This window comes from Lactuca saligna, chromosome 9, assembly GCF_052625555.1.
Source record: "Lactuca saligna cultivar CGN05327 chromosome 9, ASM5262555v1, whole genome shotgun sequence".
NCBI lineage: Eukaryota > Viridiplantae > Streptophyta > Magnoliopsida > Asterales > Asteraceae > Lactuca > Lactuca saligna.
Genome location: NC_136425.1, coordinates 110,260,372 through 110,278,911, shown reverse-complemented (window position 1 = coordinate 110,278,911; position 18,540 = coordinate 110,260,372). Strand labels below are relative to the sequence as shown.

At 31.0% G+C, this 18,540-nt stretch overlaps 1 long non-coding RNA gene across 5 annotated transcripts; it reads left to right on the top strand.

The window, feature by feature from the left end:
- Positions 1 to 343: 343 nt before the first annotated feature.
- LOC145017915 (uncharacterized) lies at positions 344 to 4,740 on the top strand. 5 transcript variants are annotated; one of them, XR_013666706.1, is made up of 8 exons: positions 344 to 625; positions 709 to 865; positions 1,456 to 1,513; positions 1,913 to 2,115; positions 2,641 to 2,706; positions 3,687 to 3,734; positions 3,877 to 4,322; positions 4,450 to 4,740. It is a non-coding gene; the product is annotated as an uncharacterized LOC145017915 (long non-coding RNA). The 5 variants fall into 5 exon arrangements; XR_013666704.1 differs by adding an exon at positions 1,006 to 1,057 and having other exon boundaries at positions 3,687 to 4,322; XR_013666705.1 differs by having other exon boundaries at positions 709 to 815; positions 3,687 to 4,322.
- Positions 4,741 to 18,540: the final 13,800 nt, after the last annotated feature.

Genomic DNA, 18,540 nt, shown 5'->3' with positions numbered 1-18,540 from the left:
TATTAAACTTTATTTTTTTCTTAAATTTTGACCCAAAATATTTTATTAGGATATGACTTATTTTATTTTTCTAAATGTGAAATCTTTTAATTTTTTTGAACTTTTTAAAATAAAATATTCATTTTCCTTAAAAAAAAATATTGCCGCCCCTATCGATTTCATCTTCATATTTTAAAATTTATACCTTTCAAATTTTTTTTAACAAAAACATTCATTCCTACCTATTCCCCCCCCCCCCCCCCCCCCCCCCCCCCCCTCCCCCAAAAAAAAAAAAAAAAAAAAAACAAAAACAAAAACTCGTTGCCGCCTATCTCGATTTCGTGTTCGTGCCTATCTCGATCTCCCCTACCCTCCGTTTTTATATTGGCCTAAAAAACGCATCTTAAGGGTTTTTAGGGAACTTTAGTTCTGTCTGTGTGCCTTTCAATTGAAAAAAATCCTTGGGTTACTTGAGTCTGGATTTTGAAATCGAAGCAATCTGAGGCGGTATGATACACGGAGAAAAGGGAAACAATTGAAGGCGACAGACATAGAACCCCCACCGCCATTCCCTATTTGTCTTCCCTGTTAACAACGACCACCTTCATGTATACGCTTCCACTTCCATTCTCTGAAATCAAATCAGGTGCCTTTCTTTCTGCTTTTGATTTCTGTTCTCTGCTTCTGATTTCTCCTCAATTTCAATAGAAATTTCGTCATTTTATTTAGCTATAAGCATGGAGAAGAAAACAGGTGGCCAACAAACTCCGACTCAGTCATAGGCGGGGCTTCAAGACGGAGAAGAAACATCAAGAATACTTCTTAGACTAATCAAAGTAATACATATCCATGAAATTCCTTTCGTTTTGGCATGATTAAGAGATAAGTGAGTTTTTCATTCTTACTTCCACCATTTGTTTTGGTAATTTATTGTTTATTTGGATTTGACCTTTGTTATTAGAATAGGAATTCAACTGTGGAATACAACTTTATGTTCTTTGTGCTTTTTTTTTATTTGAACACCAGCTACTCAACAAAAATCCTCAATGAAAAATCTGGTTAGCAGTGTTTCTACTTGGTAAAGTTGAATCAAACTTACAGTTATGGTTTATGGTTTCATTCATATTTACTTAATCAAAATTTATGTTCTATCACTTGCCTTCAGGTGGTATTGGAGGGTGATCAGATTGATGTACTTACATGGTGGAACTTTTGATTTTGTTTTAGATTGATCTCCTGTGTGGTTATTTTCTTTTGCAAATGAATTGACTTGCCGCAGTCTTTTGGAAGAATTTGTTCACCTATATGTGGTTTTGTTTAATTCTTGAGTATGAAGGACATATAGAGTCAAAACTGAAAATTGGAAAAATCTTGTTATTTTTAAGTAAAAGAAGTCATTATTTAGTATCTGCACATTTATTCTAAAAAATGTTTGATAATAAATTTGGATTTATGTCTTTGGTATTTATGTTTTAGGTTGGTATTGGTTTGAAGGTGGCAGATCAGCTTCGTTTGAAGTTAAGAAGTGACACTGGTATTGTACCGACTCAAATTTATTTCCGTCATTGATATTACTTTCCGTTAGACAAATATTTATATTCATAGGATGATTTTGGTTTTAAGGTAATATAACGAAATAAAAAACAAAGATGTATTTAATATCTAAACAAATTAATCAGTAATTAATAGAAATATAATTAAATTGAATTAGTTTATGGAATTATTAGGGTAAACTTAAATCATTTAGATGGTGTTAATTATGTTGAGGGGTTGTTGTGTCATTAAAGAAACTCAAAAAGGTTAAGTTATTAGGGTTAGGATTGTTAGGATTTAAACTATGAAAGTTTAGGGACTTTCCTTGAAAAATCAAATGTAACCCCCATTACTAATTGACGTGTTAATGAGATTTGATGAGAGTATGTCTGTTTTTTAGGTCACGCTGGCAAGAAGAGTCGATCCAATTAAATCAGTTTTTAAGGTTTTTCTTGCGGCATCGATCGGTTTTTAGCAAGAAAAAAACGATCACAAAGAGGGAGAGGGGAAGCCGACGCCAACGAGAGGAGAAGGAGGGAACGAGGGTTGCAAACGTCGACTTCTTGAAGAAGATTGGAGTTGTGAAATCTATCCCAAGTGTTGGTATGTATTGATTCTTTATTCTCTTGTGTCCATGCTTCAATTCCTAGTGATTTGGTTCACATAATCTTCTTCTTTTCACTTCAACTCTAGTGAATTATCATATGTTCGATTTTCAGCCTTAATGGGTATGTTCTTGGCTAATTCTTGCTATCAAAATCCTTCTGAAATCACTCCTTTATGTTTTGTTGATGGTGCCTAAGGATTGGTTGTAATTGTGAAGTTCATTTCTCTTTTTCGGTGTTGGAATTATGCACAACAAATTTTCCCCATCTTGAGAGAGCTATATCTGCTAATCTGGGCAGAATTGGTTGATGCTCGTCTCTCATGAAGTTTTAGAAAACCGAGTCTAGTTTTTCAGAAAGTCTAATGCCATCCCAATCAGAGCTGTAGATTCTGTTTTATGATCAAAACACTGAACAGTGGTCATGGCTGGAATTATAAAAAAAATAATTTAAAACTAATATAGGATGAGCTAAAGTTGTAGAATTTGAAAGCACTTAATAACTTGATGATATATGTGTTTAGGTGAGGTCTTTAGAACTTCAAGGGAGATCAAAACTTGGAGTTAAAAAAGGATTCGTCAAGGCCAAGGTGAGTTAATAGTTTTACTCACTAAATGTGCATAAGTCGCAAAATACATTTCACGTACGGATCATTGATTCATTTTATGTCAAAAATAGTAATTGTTTCGTGTTTGAGTATGATATGTTAATGTGATATGCTTGCTAGTTGCCATGCTTACAGTCTAAATTGATATTTGACTACATTATGGTGATTATGTTGTTTATGGTATGCTAGCATAAATTTGATTGGTATGATGATAGTTTGCTATGCTTTGGAGAATTGTTGATGCATTTGATGAATAATATGATATTGGTTGATTGTATGAAATTGCATGCTTTATATGACGAATTGTTGAATCTTGTGGGGCGTTGCATAGTGGGTTGGGTAGTTTATGACACTTGCCTTAAATACTTTTGCTTCCGCTACATTTTAATTGGTTTGGAATAATGTTTGAATTTTGAAGTAACGTTGTGGTTTGAAAATGTTTTAAACTAATATAATAAAGTCTTCCGTTGCGATTTTCCGTTAAAAGGTTTTGAAAAAAAAAATTGAGGTGAAAAATAACGACGTTACAGGTATGGACCTTATTAACTAACTTAATTAACAAGAAAACATCATTCAGGTTACTTTGAAGTTGACTATTGAAAGGTACAATCTGGGCTCATATATCTTCATGTAATCGATTTTATAAATATTGTTTTCCTTTGTGGTGCTATACTACAGTTGAATCCATGTTATTTATTTTTTGCCATTTATGTTATAGATATTGCATATTGATAAATGGTTGAGAGGTGGTTTATGTAATTTTTTGTATTAATTTGGTTGATAGAAGCATCCATCAACTTCGACTTAGTTTTATTTTATGCTTTTTGCGTTTAAATGTTTCCGTTTGATCACATTGTCATGTGTAGTCAACAGTCGTGCTTAAAACGTGTTTCTTCTTTTGACATAGATACATCACAACAATAAAATATCTAAAATTTAAAGTTAAACTTTGCGATTAACAGGCAAAAGAAGCAACTCAAATAGCTTTGAAGGATGAAATATAGTTGATGGTTAGTTAGTTCATTACTTATTCTTATTTCTAGATGGAAGATGCAAAAAATTTCATGTCTATAGTTTCTATGGAGTTTGTACTCCACAACTTTCAACCACAGGCGACTGAATTTTCAACTGTTGGGTTGGAATCTCTGCCAGGTTTTTTCTTATTCAATGACGGGAAGTATGCAAATGATTTGTGAATTTTTTGATCTCCTTGTAGTTCCAGAAAAGGCTACAAAAACCAGAATAATATGTAAATAAACAACCTATGTAATTCTAATATCTATTTTCACCATGTTATATATATATATATATATATATATATATATGATAGTTTTCGTCAATTATTTCACCTTCCACTTTCACTCCCTAAAAAAACTATGATGAAGTTCGAAAACATGAATACTCCAACCCATGCGGAGCATGGGGAAACTTTTCTAGTTTACATGAAGATTCAATATTAAGAATCATTCATCATGATATGAAGGTTAGCAAAATTTTGCTGGATTTTGATATGAACCCTAAGTTTCTGATTTTGGTCTGTTGAGGATTGTTGGAGTGGATCAAACCGAAGTAAACACCAATCGAATTGTCGAAACATAGTAAGTTTTCAACTCCCCTGTTTCTACTATGATTAAGAATCATACATTAATGGTTTTTTTTTTCCTTCGTAAACTACTCTATTATGTTTTTTATTTATTCAATTTTGTTTCAATGTTGTTGGTATAGGTATCAAATATAAAATCACCTTAAGACAATTATCTTCAAAACTCAAAGAAGTGCAAGGAAACTTTTATATCAAGCAATAGCCTTCTCATGAAGACAATGAGCATTACCAACAAGATGAATGCCTAGTTATGTGTAGTTTTTGGTTTATGATGTTTTTGCTTTATTTATCATATTTTAATACTTGCAATTAGTACAATTTTCATTTTTTTGGTATTTTAATTACGAATTTAATGTATGGATTTGGATTTCAATTATTAATAATATCAAATTCTGAATTTTGATATTGTTTCATATTGTTGTTTTTGGTTACTTTCATTTATATATTGTTTTGATGTATCCACAATATAGAAAAAGTAACAATAAAAATAGAATTATTATGGCTTTAATATAAATTTGTCTATATTTTATAGGTTTTTAATGTCTCTAAAAATATACAATGGTTACTTTACATGAATTTTTAGCGTGTGGCTAAATGGTTAACAATAGCCATAATATACAAGAATTATTAGACTACAATTGATTTAAAATGATGTTTATTCTAAAGTTCTTGTGACTAAGTTAAACAATAACATGGAAAATAATTTATGTGGCAAATAAATACCATAACTGATTGTTGTTGAGACTAAATACTAGCAAATCGTTAGTTACATCATTAATTATATGTGTCTATTTACCGAACATGGACATGTTCACCGTAATTATATGTGTGACAACTCGACGTTTGTTTCATCACCATAACTCGTTTTCGTCCATAAAACTCGTCTTTAGCAAATTGTTCCGATTACGTTTTTGGATTAAGTCATTTAATTTAAGACTTTTATTATGACCTCGTAAATATCCAAACTTGTTAGAAACACATGAAAATGCACCAAATTATTATTTGGAAAATTTTTAGTTTCGACCACGTCGGGTTACAACAATTAAATCAGGTACGACCAAAAGCTCCGTTTAACATCAGTATCGGGTGAAATTCCACCGAGCCTCAAACCCATACCCTATTTAAAGTTGAATAGGCTTCATTTGAAGCTTTTCCACTCTCTCTCTCTCTACTCTCTCTTTAAAAATTCAAGTCTTGATCCAAAATCACCCATTTCAAGCCCCAAATTGGTATGTAATCCTTCCTAACTCATAGTATAACACATTTAGCTTTAAAATCCGTGTTTAAATCATGAAATAGGACCAAATACATGAGTTTACAGCCCTAGAATAGCCCTAGACCGCAAACTCACATAAATGGGGTTTTTGAGCCTCAAAACCCTTCCAAACCACCTTTAGAGCTTAGATATGACTTAGGGGCTTACAAGACTGGACTTAGAACACCAAAACCTTATCATTTGAGGGGTAAACATGATTTTACGGCCCAAGAACATGCTTGGACCATAAACACCCTTTCATAGGCCGTAAACCCCTTTTACGGTGTTAAAATGCCCCTTAAACGCCTCCTAAGCCTTGGAATAAAGTCCAGAACGATCCAAGAATGTGTTAGGGACCTTAAACATGCATGAAACCATCCTCCTAGGAGTTCACGGCTGTAAACCCCCCAAGGAATGGTTCCTAGGCTGTAAACTCCTATAAGGTGGTCTATTGGTGCCCTAATTTCCTTCCATGGCTTGTACTTTGGACTAGAAACTCTTGTAATTGACCTAGGACCACCAAAACACATCAAGGTTGGGTACATGAGAGTTTATGGCCGTAAACTCCTAGTTTACTGCCGTAAACTCCTCAAATGGTCCTTAAGTTGTTCAAATTACCTTCCAATGCCTTAAAACCAAGCCTAGTATTACCCACAAGAGTTGTAAGACCATTTAACACCCAAGAACACCCCCACCACGAGTTTACGGCCGTAAAATCATGGGGAGTTGGTCGTTTGGGACGAAAACTCCATTAGGAGTTTACTCTTGAAGAGCAAACTCCATATCCAAGCCATACACACCCTTAGATGTTACCCAGGTCACTCCAAACACTTGTATTGAAGTGTTTTCGCGTCTCGAATTATTTATTCATATTTAATTAGTGGTTCAGGGTCTAATTAGATACAAATTTGTATCTATTAATATTACACACGAACCTCGCGCGTTTTCAAGCCCTGAGCTGATACTTAGCATCCTAAGCTGACACATTTCTCGACTGATGAGTTCATACCCCTACGTTTTTCCATGTTTTCAATATTTTCAGGGGGGAATACAAGCAAAAGTACAAGGGAATCTTGTGCTTAAACTTATGATTTCATTTGAACTGTTTTATATTCCGTATGTTTTTAACACTGGAATTCTTATCAAACAACCGTTTAACTTGTAGAGTTAGTATTCAAACTGTTTGTGAAAGTTATTATTAAAATGTTATATTTTATATTTCACAAATGAATTTCCACATCATTACTGTTAAAAGCATGAACCCTAGAACTTTAAGACGTCCTTGATAACACTCCCCTTAGATACGATAGTGAAGGACTAATAACATTAAACTTAGAACTTTACCACTCCCCCTAGTTACGAGAGTGGAGGAATTAGTAACATTAAACTTAGAACTTTAGACAAGTCCTTGATAACACTCCCCCTAGTTACGAGAGTGAAGGACTAATAAAACAAAATTTCCCGTTTTATTATTTTTTAATTAATTAATCTTAAGATTGGAGACACGTCCTTGTAACATTCCCCCTAGTTACGAGAGTGTAGGACTACCCCCGTAACCAGAATCTCTTAGAGGGAGAATGTGACTTGAGTGTATATATCTATACGAGATTGACAACCCCGCACATGGCTGCTAGCTACAGTCGAATCGAAAGGTTCAAGGGTGATAAAATTCATAAAAAGATATTGGCCCCTGTTTCGAGCCTTATCTAGTCTATTATATGGTTATGGAACTCGCAATTTAGATTATGAATACTTTTACACATATTTATTAGTTTTATATACATGTTAAAACTAATGTACTTTTCAAGGATAACCAGGTTTTCAGGAAACATCACACAAACACTTTAAGTATGGTAGATACTTATACTTTACTTTCAAAATCCATAACCGACTACAAACTTTTAAGGAAAATAAGGGTTTTCCTGGGATAACAAATTATACATAACCGGATCGTATAACAAACGGATAACTAAACTTTACTTATAAGAAAATATGGGATTTTATTGGATAACAAACTTTTTCGGAAAACCAAAGGAAACCTGTACATTTTCAGAAAACAAACATCTTATGAACTCACCACCTTTATGCTGATTTTCAAACTGCTTGTATTCTCAGGTCCACATTAGACAGGTACACAACGATCTTTTGGGAGAAGACGGAGCATATAGAAGACTCGTCTTAACTTTTGTTCATATGATATATATATGTATAAACACTTGTAACGCTTTGTTTTCAGACGATGTAAATATTTTTATGTAATGTAATGGTTGTGTTTAGTACGCTTACTATGTACATTGGTTGCGATACTATATGACGTCCTCCACCCCGGAACGTTTCCACCATCGGTTTCGGGGTGTGACAGTATGTGTCTAAAATATACCCAATAGTCTTAATACGATACCAAATAGTCCTTAATTTTAACAAAATGTGTGTCTTTATAATACTTATGATTGTATTTCCCTTAATTGTGTGTCTCTATACGATAGGTTATAGTCACAAAAATTGATTGTTTTTTGTGACCAATAATTAGCAATTCGCCACTTATGGAAGTACTTACATGTGACCATTTAGAAAACATGGTCACACTCACCATAGTTACATGTTTAGAAAATATACAAAATAGTCTTAATAAAATTTAAACTGTGTGACAATATAGAAGAAAACAACTACACTAAAACACCATGAATGTCGCAAGTTAGTGATATACAATCACCACGTTTACTAAATATATGTGACTACTGTAGGTTTAACGCTACAATATTAGATATGTAAGGAACAAAATTCTGTACACATTTTCCACACTTTTATAATACGGCCACATGTTTTCATATCATACGGACACTACATTTTAAAGTGACCATAAGACCCATACGATGGCGTCACCTTTCGTCACACTTTTAGTGAAAAAATAAAATGTCACTATACGCATATGGTCACACTTTTTTGATGTGACTGTAAGTCATTTTTCTTGTAGTGTTTCTACTTCACTATTCCTTCAACTTTACTATTTTTCTTGGATTTTCTCCATCTTCTACTCCATTCTATTGTAAAATCACGAACACTTTCTCACACTCACAGTTTTGGTGATGATGGTGGTAGGATTTCACCCAAACACAACATGCATGTTGTAAATGGTAAAATTCAAGGACCAAAACCTAAGTCAAAATCAACATAATGCACTTTCTATATGTTTTGGGTAAAAATCACCACACGCACCCTAAGTTTTCTATCAAAAAGGATTTTTGAACCTTTCAAACTCATGAATGGTATTCAAAACAACATGCATGTGATGATATTCAAGCTTAGATGCTTCATGATCAAAGTTTGTTGTTAAAAGCTTTCAAATATGTTCATAAAGGATGTATTCCCAAATAAATATCTAAAACTCCTTTTCGGATCTAATCTGATTTTTCCTAGATTCCAACCAACACAATAAGATGATCTATAAATTTACAGAAAAAATAATTCATTTTTCTCTAATTATTATAATTATTGCAAGAAAATAGAGCAATAATTCATATAAAATACTTTATGAGGTCTATAAATCCTAGATAAATTTTTGAATGACCCATATGGTAAATAATGACCTCTCATTAAGTTTTGTCGATTTTTGTTACTGTTGAGTATAGTTTTGAGTTTTCTTTTTCTTTAGCTCCAATATATCTTAAACCGCTTTAGGGAATGTGAAAATGGTATGTAATAATTTTCAAAGCTCCTACCCTATGTGGAAGACTCAAAAAAATATTTTGGGAATTTTCCAAAATGTATATCTATTTTTCCATGATTTTTGTGTTTATAATGGACTAAAAATAGGAAAAATATCTCTACTCATCATAAATTCATGAAAATTTTCCAAAAGACCTTATAATATATTAGAACTCTAAATAAAAATTTGGATGATTTTTCTATTTAGTATGCTATTTTTCTTTTATTTTCTAAGATTAAATACACTTCAATCCAAAAAATCGGATTACATTATATAAAAATCACCATTGTTATTTTTCCCAGATTATGTATACTGTAAATGAAGTTTAATTTTTTTTAAGTAAATTTACTCTAACTGTTTGAGAATTATTAACCAATTAATGATTATTCAAGAGAATAAAACAAAGAAAAATAGCAAAACTAATTAAAAAATATCTTTTATATTTTTGACAGCTTCTATATTTATAATAACAGTGCTACAAAAATTTTCGGTAATTTTGGAAACTGTTTTCTATTTATTTTCATTTTTGTTAGAATAAATTCACAAAAATCATAAAATTGGGTTAAACTGTTTAGAAACCCATTTTTATTTTTAACAGCTGAAGTATGTGTAATGGCAATATTATAAAAAGTTTTGGGAATTTTCTAAACTCATTGCTATTTATCATGATTTTTTACCTATTTAGAGAATTAAATATAAGAAGAGCGGTTATTTTTATCTATAATCCATGAAAATTTATCTGGAAGTCTTTTAATGTTATTAGAACCAAAATCAGAAGTTTGGTAATTTTTATTAACTATGTACTATTTTTCCATGATTTGATGATTATTCAAGGAATTAAAATGGTGAAAATAGTTAGACATATCAAAAATTCAAGAAATATCATCTTAAGGTCTTTGACTTAAATTAAATCTGAAATGAAAAGTTTGGGAATTTTTGGAACTAAATTGATTTGCTTTTTAAATATTTAATCATTGGAACACCTCCTAAAATGTTAAATTTTAACATTACAATAATAGGAAATTCCACTTCAATTTGTTATACAACAAATTGATTTGTAGAAATCTAAATTGCACAAAAAAATGTTTATAACTTATCAATATTAAATTTAGACACAATATTGGTAAAATGTTTATGGTAGTAGTAAGTATACTAGTGTTAGATTTCTATTAGAGAGTCACTAGCATGTACTATTATTGTAGGAATCGGTAATGGTACGAGTGGAACGTAGAGCACCTTTTGCATCATCTTAGTGCATTGTGAGTATTCACCACTCCCATATTTTCAGTTTTTAAATGTTTTGGGGGTAGAAAAGCATGTCCTAAACTACTTATATTCGTTGCATTTCATTGACTGTATAAATTTGGTTGCTATATTTTGTATATTGTGATTATTCACGCATTCCCTTATTTTCGGTTTTTATGTTTTTTGGGTGGAAAAACATGTCCTAAACTATTTATATTCGTTGTATTTATTTTGACTCGTATGAAACTTGGTTGTTATATTTTGTATGTGTGTGTATGTTACTTTAATTCATGAGGATTGTACCGCGGTTAAGTCCCTAGAATCGCTCGACACAACTCATTAACTCTTTTGAGCCTATGGTTATTATGGAAAGCGCTATCAGGAGGTAGAAAACTCCTCACTCGCACGATTCCCTTGAGTGCATTTTTCCATTTTATTCTCTATGTTTGTGATACACATAGTAGTCAATAGGGCACGATTCGGTCATTAGGCTTGGGTTGTGAACTCATGAATGGAATCTTTATGCACATATGAAAATTGTATTCTCATGTTAGCTATGACACTTGTATACTCATTTGAGCAGCAAAACTTGTATACACATTTGAGCAATGAAACTTTTATGCTTATTATAGAAACGAACTTTGTTTCTCATTATAGCAATGAACTTTTATTACTGAAAACTTATATACTTGTTTTAGCAATGAAATTGGTTGCTCCTTGTAACAACGAATATTAGTTTGATTCTTGAAAACTATTTAGCAATATACTTTTATTTATGGAAACTTTTATCAAAATTTTTATTTCAATTCTTGAAACCAATATTATTTTTAATCTGTGAGTACTTACCAACTATTTTTATACTTGACGCTCGTTTTACATGCTTTTTCAGGAATCATCTAGTAAGAGGCACGTAGAGACACAACACTTGTAGAAGCATTTGCATGTGTTGAATTTTAAATACATTGTAATTTCTTTTAAAAAGTTGTTCAAAATCATTGTAAATTTGTAATGAGTTTTTAATACTATGGTTGGTGTTGTCTTTAAACTTTTGCTATGAGACCCTTTGTACTGCTACGCCCCGTGTTTTCGCTTTAGCAGGGTATGACAGAAATGGTATCGGATCCGAATATTATAGAGAATACTGGTTTTCCTCTAGAGAACCACAACTATAGCCAAAAAATTCAAAACATTTTTTTAAAATACTGAACATATTACTGGTATAATTAATTTGAGTACGCATTATTGGACTTTAATTAAGAATAGTCTGGCCAATTGTAGTTAATTAAGGAAAGTTAATGCGAGGCTGGAAACAGTTATAGTAGAATTATGTTAAAAAAAATTCAACTTAAAGTTTTGAAAAACAAATTTTTTTGGTGTGTGTGTATGGGCATTGCATATTATAGGCATTCATCTAGGTACACTTAAAGACTAAGTGCACTTTTATCACAATGTCTTTATTTACAAATATTCTTATTCCTTATCATGTGCTAGGTTAACCACTTAGGTTATATCACTAGCCATTCTAGGAGCTATCCACTTAGTACTGAGAATGAATATTCCTCGGTAGCTATTGACTTTAAATGTACGGTTAGTAGCTAAATAGACACTATTAATAATCCTACATCAAACCAATACCAATTATACCTCAATACCCTTTCATCGTCTTCGAACTAGACTTACAAATAGGAAAAGCGATCAGATACCGACACGGATGAGAATTAGAGCATCGTGTAAGGAGGTAGATGAGTCGCCACTAGTAATCACTTGGATAAATTTGGCGAGCATGCTTGATTTGACTCACAAGGAGATACGTAGGTTTACCCCATATGTAAGGCCTTATTTCTACGCTGCGATTTAGCTCTAGGTTGTTTCCACCTTGAGCTTAAAACTTGACATAGGATACCCCTTTGACCTCTATAAAAGGCTGTAAACTGCATTGGTACCATAAAACATTTTACAAACAATTTTTCTTGTCCTTTACCTTGGGAAAAAGACATTGGTGCTCGCCTTATACTGGCCTTGTACTCGCCTTAGTATTTAGGTACGATCATCTACACTAATCTACCTATCCTTTACTTTTAATCTTCCATCGAAAGGTTATTTCGCTTCATCGGTTTTATTTATCATCGTTAAAAATACTTTATAACCACTTTATACATCTTACTTGATAAAAAGAACCAACTTTACTTTTAACAACTTGCTTTAACTTAACACTTTTCTTCAAAACTCAATTTAACCAATACTTTCTTTCACTTTTCTATTTCAATTTCATTTCAAATCCATTTCAATGGATATATGTACTTTTAAGGGCATATAGACCATTTTAACCCTTACATACCATTTTGACACATTTTTGAAAAACATAGAAACATTTTCTTTTATAAAAGTATTTAAACTCTATGCTATAAAACTTAAACATATGACATGGAAGTTCATATTACGTGTAAAAGCTTCACCGGATCTTTCAAACCACTTTTGTTTTGGGCTCTTTTGACCACTTTCTCATATAGGCACTATACTTTACTTAAATGTGCTTTCTTAAAAACTAATAATTTCGGCAAATTTATGCTTCAAACATGTTTATAAGACATCTCTAATGCTTGTATTTCAAAACACACCTTATTTGTGTACTTTACTTCAATATAGTTTTATAATCTATAAAGTTTTTTAAAGTTTATAGCATTTGAAAACTTAGTGTTCACTTTTAAGTTTCTAGTGATACACTCTCAACAATGAATAACTATTCTTCTAAATATATAGACTCTTTATCTTATCCATTTTAATCATTGTTGGACTTTAGTCTAAAAAGTCAAAGTTGTCAGATTTTCAATTACAAGTTTTTGTGTTTCTTCTTTTTCGTAAATGGAGTCTAACTTAATAGATAACTCATAAATTTTTAGGAAACACTTTAAAACTCCCACATGTCTATTTAATCATCAATATACATCAAATATTGAAATTTAAAATATATCTCAACCTGGTTTTAAAACTACCTAAACGTATTGTTCTTATAATTTTAACAATAACAATCATTGCTGTTGCTACCTTCATTTTCCTTTTCCCCGAACTTGATTTCTCGCTCTCCTTCTAATTTTAGATCTCGCACGGCCATAATATTAATATAATACATTTGTTTTTGTCTATTTTGCTTCTACTGGTATCATGTTCGTACACATATAGACTAGAAGTCTACCCTTTCATTCTGAGCAATTAATACATGTATAATCATGAGACATACCTTTGATTTACTCAACTTTGATATATTCAATTACGCCTTTTATCATATACATCTTGTTTTTATTTTGAAATCTCTGTAAACAAGTGATCCATATTTACATTTGCTCTTTCGTTCTAATTTCAGAAACTTGATATAAAATGCAATTTTCATTGTATTTTTCCTTATAATTAATATACAAGATGAATACTCTTATGCTTATCATTTTTCAATATTCGGAAATTATATGTGAAGGATATGTTACCTTATATTTTTCATTTCTTTAAATATATCAAAAGTTTTGAATTTTACGATTATCTATTCTCTAAATGATTGTTTGTGTAGAAACACTAAACTAAGAATGCACTATTTTCAAAGATCGACATTTTTACACCTTTCTTAAAATAGCATTTTACATTGCAATTTTCAGTGAAGCTCCTAAACACTCAAACTTGTTTCCATAAATATTCTTAGTCCTCGTAAACTTGTATTCATCTTGCCTTCAAAATAAAACTAATACAAATATTTATGTACAAATTCCTTTAATGATGACTTAAACCTTTAACTTTAATTTATCTTTTATTTATTTTCCTACCTCGATTAATCGTCACTCATGTATCTCCATTCTCTTGAAATTATTATACATATAAATAATAGTGGGATTTCTTATCATTTGTAAACATTCAAAATGCTATATACACAATGTGATTTTATTTATCATAAACTTTCATCGTCTCCATTTGCAAAAATTAGTCTCTAAATATATATACTCTTCAAAAATGGTTCTATTATTGTAAGCGTAACCGTAGTAGTAATTATATCCTCGAAGATCCTAAATCATTTCTTAATTTATTTTGTAGATGACATTTAAATAGTCTTTACGTTTGAAATGAACCAAAACTTCGTTGCCTACCCTTAACACGTATCTTAGGAACTTACCCTCAATTGTTTCTCTTTCATTCGTGCTACCCCTTTCTTATTTCGTAATATATCTTTTCCATATTTAGTAGCCCACACGAAAGTGAGAAAATTGTCCCTAATCTCTTCTTTATTAGGCGGCGAATTTACACTTAGTGCTGATTTGGAATGCGACTTAAGGATCAATGCGAATTTAACGCTCAATGTAGTTGGTGCTTCAACCAAACATATAGCGCTCTCTTAATTCATATAATATCTTATTAGATAATCTTTTCATCAAGGTCACCATGGTTGGATCATGATTTCCATGATACTAATTTCCTGCAATCTAGACTGTAGAACTCAAATTAGGGAAAAACTAATCTAATTATAGCTAAAGAGTTGGGCTCTTCCCTTGAGGAATTAACCCAAAATAAGCAAAGAGCTTTTCAAGTCACCACCTCTCCAACTATACAATTGTATTCAACCGTGTACTAATAGAATACGTCACGAATTGAATTTCGGGATGAAATTCTTTCAACTGGGGGAGACTGTGACAACCGTGAAAATTCAAGTCGGTTCTAGATTTAACTAAACTTAGTTGCACATATAGGCACAACACATACTAGAATTAGTAACTAGAAACTAAGGTATAACCTACTAGAAACTTGGAAACAAATATAATCAATGGATAGTATACTTATAATTCACATTGATATGTGAATTTTACAACTGCTTAACTGCAGTGAATATCCATATTCGGGTCACTTTTTGACTCAAACATCTTTTCATGAATCATATACACACATCATGCATTTGACCTAGTAGTATAAATTTGGTTCGAGTCTCGTTGGAACTTAAGTCAAAGTTGAAAGACTAGGACCAGTATACTTGATTCCTCAATTTCGCCTAAATCTCGGAATCACTACATAGAATGCCCATAAATCAATAAAAATAAATTACAAACATCATTTCTAACTTGAATAAGAGTTAGGAAACACAAAAATAATCTGAAGTCTCAAAGATTCAATTTATTTTGATATCCAAAGATGTATTAAACTCCAAAACCCTAAATGCCATAAAAACTTATATTTATAAACATTAACCTTAAAAATCCTATAAAAATAATTATGAACCGTATAATATTATCTTATCATATTAATTGTAATGAAATTCAATCAAGGAAAATAAAAATTAAGTTATTAACATTTACCCTTGATTTATATGTCAAAAATCAAGAGTTTTATGCTTAAAAACTTGGTTAGGGTGCACATTTTATAAAAAGTTTGATATTTTTATAAAAGATTCAAATTTTTATAAAAGAAACAAGAGAGAGGGAGCCTCTCTCACCTATATTTCAACCTCCCCTCTCCCAAGACACTCCTTCTCTTCCCAATACACACATAATCAAGTTTTCTTCTCTCTAACACTCTACCTTCTCCTTTATTCTCTCTCATTTTTCTCTACCTTCACTACTCCATTTCTATCTTCTCCACCCTCTAAACCACGACATTTCCAGAAAATGGGACCCAAGAACACTCCCCAAATTCGAAATATTTATCATCTTGTGGTGTTCTTGAAGGTAAAATCGATTTCTACTTCACTATTCCTTCAAGTTTACTTTTTTCTTGGATTTTCTCCATCTTCAACTCCATTCTATTGTAAAATCATGAACACTTGCTCACACTCATGGTTTTGATGATGATGGTGGTAGGATTTCACACAAAAACAACATGCATGTTGTAAATGGAGAAATCCAATTACCAAAACCTAAGTCGAAATCAACATAATGCACTTTCTACAAGTTTTGGGTAAAAATCACCACATGTACCCTATGTTTTCAATCAAAAATGATTTTTGAACATTTCAAACTAATTAATGGTATTCAAAACAACATGCATGTGATGATCTTCAAGCTTAGATGATTTATAATCAAAGTTTGTTGTTAAAAGCTTTCAAATATGTTCATAAAGGATTTATTCCCAAATAAATATCTAAAACTCCTTTTCGGATCAAATCCGATTTTCCCCAGATTCCAACCAACACAATAAGATGATCTGTAAATTTCCAGAAAATAATTCATTTTTCTTGAATTATTATAATTATTGCAATAAAATAGAGAAATAAGTCATATAAAATACTTTCTGCGGTCTATAAATCGTAGACAAATTTGTGGTTGACCCCTAAGGTAAAAAATGACCTATCATTAAGTTTCGTTGATTTTTGTTACTATTTAGTATATTTTTTAGTTTTTTTTCTTTAGCTCCAATATATCTTTAAACCGCTTTAGGGAATGTGAAAATGGTATCTAATAGTTTTCGAAGCTCCTACCCTACGTGGAAGACTCAGAAAAATATTTTGGGAATTTTTCAAAATGTATATCTATTTTTCCATGATTTTTGTGTTTATAATGGACTAAAAACAGGAAAAATATCTGTACTCATGATAAATTCATGAAAATTTTCCAAAAGACCTTATAATATATTAGAACTCTAAATAAAAATTTGGATGATTTTTCTATTTACTATGCTATTTTTCTTCTACTTTCTAAGATTATTTTCTTCTACTTTCTAAGATTAAATACACTTAAATCCACAAAATCAGATTACATTATAAAAAATCACCATTGGTATTTTTCCCAGATTATGTATACTGTAAATGAAGTTTAATTTTTTTGGGTAAATGTACTCTAACTGTTTGAGAATTATTAACCAATTAATGATTATTCAAGAGAATAAAACAAAGAAAAATAGCAAAACTAATTGAAAAATATCTTTATATTATTCACAGCTTCTATATCTATAATAACAGTGTTACAAAAATTCTGAGCAATTTTGGAAACTATCTTCTATTTAATTTCATTTTTGTTAGAATAAATGCAAAATAAAATCATAAAATCAGGTCAAACTGTTTAGAAACTCATTTTTATATTTTTCACAACTGAAGTATGTGTAATGGTAGTACTATAAAAAGTTTAGGGAATTTTGTTAACCGATTTCTATTTTCATGAATTTTTATCTATTTAGAGAATTAAATATAACAAAAACGGTTATTTATATCTATAATCCATGAAAATTTATCTGGAAGTTTTTTAATGCGGTTAGAACCAAAATCGGAAGTTTGGTAATTTTTATTAACTATTGCTATTTTTCCATGGTTTTACGATTATTCAAGGAATTAAAATGGTGAAAAATAGTTAGACATATAAAAAATTCAAGAAAATTTATCTTAAGGTCTTTGACTTTAATTAAACTAAAATGAAAAGTTTGGGAATTTTTGGAACTAAATTGACTTGGTTTTTAAATATTTAATCATTGGAACACCCCCTAAAATGTACAATTTTAACATTACAATAATGGAAAATTCCACTTGAATTTGATATACAACAAATTGATTTGTAGAAATCTAAACTTCACAGAAAAATGTTTGTAACGTATCAATATTTAATTTGGACACAATATTGGCAAAATTTTTATTGTAGTAGTAAGTATACTAGTCTTAGATTTCTATTAGAGACTCACTAGCATATACCATTATTGTAGGAATCGGTAGTGGTACGAGTGGAACATAGTTGAAGGCACCATTTGCATCATCTCAATGCATTGTGAGTATTCACCACTCCCTTATTTTCGGTTTTTAAATGTTTTGGGGTAGAAAAGCATGTCCTAAACTACTTATATTCGTTGTATTTCATTGACTGTATAAAGTTGGTTGCTATATTTTGCATATTGTGAGTATTCACGCATTCCCTTATTTTCGGTTTTTATGTTTTTTAGGTGGACTACATATCCTAAGCTATTAATGTTCGTTGTATTTACTTTGACTCGTATGAAACTTGGTTGTTATATTTTGTATGTATGTGTATGTTACTTTAATTCACGAGGACTGTATCACGG